The sequence below is a fragment of the Schistocerca nitens genome, chromosome 2 (assembly GCF_023898315.1).
Source record: "Schistocerca nitens isolate TAMUIC-IGC-003100 chromosome 2, iqSchNite1.1, whole genome shotgun sequence".
Taxonomy (NCBI): Eukaryota; Metazoa; Arthropoda; class Insecta; order Orthoptera; family Acrididae; genus Schistocerca; species Schistocerca nitens.
Window position 1 is genome coordinate 237,801,440 of NC_064615.1, and position 3,321 is coordinate 237,804,760.

The 3,321-nt window shown below is 41.4% G+C and overlaps 1 non-coding gene across 1 annotated transcript; it reads right to left on the reverse strand.

Moving 5' to 3' along the window:
* Positions 1-3,246: 3,246 nt before the first annotated feature.
* Positions 3,247-3,321, reverse strand: Trnas-cga (transfer RNA serine (anticodon CGA)). The gene has a single exon. It is a non-coding gene; the product is annotated as a tRNA-Ser (tRNA).

Consider the following 3,321-nt stretch of genomic DNA (forward strand, 5'->3'; position numbering starts at 1 on the left):
TTCAAGGTTGCTCAGGAACGGGATCTTAGGAATATATAATAAAAATTAGGCATTTGCTGCACATCCCCTTCTTGGAATCCGCTGCTCGGATTTGGTACACAGAAACCATGGTTTTGGTGCGTTTCTCGATGACGGATAAAGATTTTTTGAAAACGGCAAGAGATCACTTGTAGATAAATGCCAAAATAATATATAAAAATTTGAGCAATTTTCTGGTGTTAGTTATTTAGATATCCCCTGAAATAATACTGAAAAACGCTTCCTTCGAGTTCTGTGAGGAACCGCCCATGAACTAGTGAACCTCCATAAGTCTCTTAAGGCGCACCGCGCGCCACATCTAATGCAAAAAGAACCAACAAATTTGTTCCATCGGCCTAACCTGGAGGAGGTGTGCAATATAGCCTTTTAGACTGCGCTTTACAGCAAGACGATCCTTGTGTTGGGTATAAAAGTGGTCCTTAGTACCAGCGCTATCCAAAACTTACGACCCTACATTTCTATCACCAGCAAAACCCGAAGAATCATCGCCAGAAAAAAAAAGTATATGCACGGCGTTTTGGAACATATTGGTAGCGCAATAACCCAGATGCTTACCGAAGTACATGTGCACATGCCAAAGATTTAAAAAGTGTCTGTCATACATCACACGATCCATAGAATGCGAATATTTAACGTTGTTGGCGTCTTTTGCACACGTAACATCAAAAATTGATTTCTAAATTTTTTAAATTTTTGATGTGTCTGAAAAATTTTTGCTATATTCACGGAAGCTGCTAAACGTCCGAAATTGCGTTAATGGATTTTATAAGTAAAAGTTTTAACGATCAAAGGCGACGAGTTTTTGTTAATTTCTCAACAGTTAAATCTTGGACCTTGATTTATGTTTTCACAAAAATTGCTCATTCCTATGACACGTTGTTGTGGAAGTTAATGCTGTAACCAACTGAAATGCACAAACAGATGTGACGTACATAATATTTGAGAAAGCACCGAGTGATCACTAGGAGTGCCACGGGTTTCTCAGGAAAGGTATTCGCAAACCATATACGTTATGATATTCTGAGTGAACCTACTTGATGACTAAGGCATGATCCAACTAAACGCGTAATGGTAAATAAAAGGTTTTTTTTTCTTTTTTTATACTATCGTACTAATTTCCACTCGGCTGTGTTTGTTGTTTACTTCATTTCCAATAAATTTCTAAGCCTTATATCACTTCATTTTGATTCAGATAGGCACGACTTTCGGAATGAAACACACACCTTCTAGTATATCATGTTGCTGTGACACTGCATAGCAACAAGCGGCCGTCAAACGCCGAGCATTATTGACACAATAGCACTGTGTCAATACATTGCGCAGAACTGCTAGTCATTAAAATAACACAATCCAACTGGTCTGTCTTTATGTCTGGGAAGCGTCAGATAGAACCCTGACACGTAGGCGCTCAGCCATGTGGAAACCGCATCTACTGCGACAGAGTTGCCTGTCTTGCAGAAGACAAGCAGAAATTGTACAGAACGGACGAAACAAGTCTGAAAAGCAAGCAATCTATTCGCAGTTGCGAGTATGGACGTGCATCAGCTGTACAATGGAACGACGATAGTGAAAATGTACGCATCGTAATTCGGAATAACACAGGCACTGCAATATCGTATTTATCTGCCGACACCTGCCAGTGTGTGCCCGGTGACGAGATACCGGCCGTGATGCCACAATGTTACCTATTCAGAGTTGTCAGCGTTTCTTCCGGTGTATGACAGAGTACTGGTGCAGCCGTGATAGCGAAGCTCTCGGTCGCCGATCACGGGCTGATTGCTGTGATTTTGGATGAAGAATAGGAGAAACAAATGATGAAACGGAAGTAGAGCAACGAAACGGGAATTTGTCAGTACAATGAACATATGGATGATGGTGCAAGGTTTTGTGAATATTTCAGAATGTCAGAAAATTCGTGCAGCTTATTATTGAGCAAGTTGTAATCTGAAAAGCGATACACACACTGGAAAAAAGCCATCACACGAAGAAAACCCCTCGCTGCTTGCTTGAGATTAGTATATATTATAATAGACACACACTTTCAGAGTTTACTGGTAATTAAACATAAAGCAACATTCAACATTGTCTTGTAATTGAGTATTTTCTTCTGTTTCGCACGATTCTGATTTATTACCGCTAAAATCACCTGTGGAATCTTCGTTTGTTATATCTCTAATGTCTACTCTTTTTCTTGGGATATTTGTCCATTCAAGATGCGCTAAAGATAATTTCATTTAGTTTTCGCATGGGACATACTATGGTTCATAAGACATTAGGAGAAATCTGCAAAATTATTACAGGCAAGATGACGGACGAATTGATGCCTACTCTGTGGAAGAACATCGCTATGAGGAGCTTTGGATGGGAACACTTTTCTATTCAGGCTGTTCCAATACCTGATCACTATTCTTTAATTCAGGAAGGAATTCTCCATAATTGGCTCTTTTAGCCGCTTATTATAACTATATCGCTATTGATGGCAGGGCATTGGGAAAGCAAATGTTACAGCTATACCAACACCCTCATATAGTAGTATTCTATCTAGTTGCTTGTATTCATTCATGTAAAATCAGAAATATACACGTATTTACTTATCAATTTTATTTCTGCTACTGTTTCATTCCATAATGTATTCTTCAGCTGTGTACACTTAAGGCGCCAAAGAAACTGGTACACCTGCCTAATATCGTGTAGGGCCCCAGCGATGCGGCAAAGGTCACGCGACTCGATGTGGCATAAACTCGACTAATGTCTGAACTAGTGCTGTACAGAACTGACACCATGAATCCTGCACGGCTATCCACAAATCGGTAAGACTACTAGGGGGTGGAGATCTCTTCTGAACAACATGTTGCAAGGCATTACAGATATGCTCAATAATGAAACTTCCTGGCAGATTAAAACTGTGTGCCCGACCAAGACTCGAACTCGGGACCTTTGCCTTTCGCGGGCAAGTGCTCTACCAACTGAGCTACCGAAGCACGACTCACGCCCGGTACTCACAGCTTCACTTCTGCCAGTACCTCGTCTCCTACCTTCCAAACTTTACAGAAGCTCTCCTGCGAACCTTACAGAACTAGCACTCCCGAAAGAAAGGATATTGCCAAGACATGGATTAGCCACAGCCTGGGGGATGTTTCCAGAATGAGATTTTCACTCTGCAGCGTAGTGTGTGCTGATATGAAACTTCCTGGCAGATTAAAACTGTGCGCCCGACCGAGACTCGAACTCGGGACCTTTGCCTTTCGCGGGCAAGTGCTCTACCAACTGAGCTACCGAAGC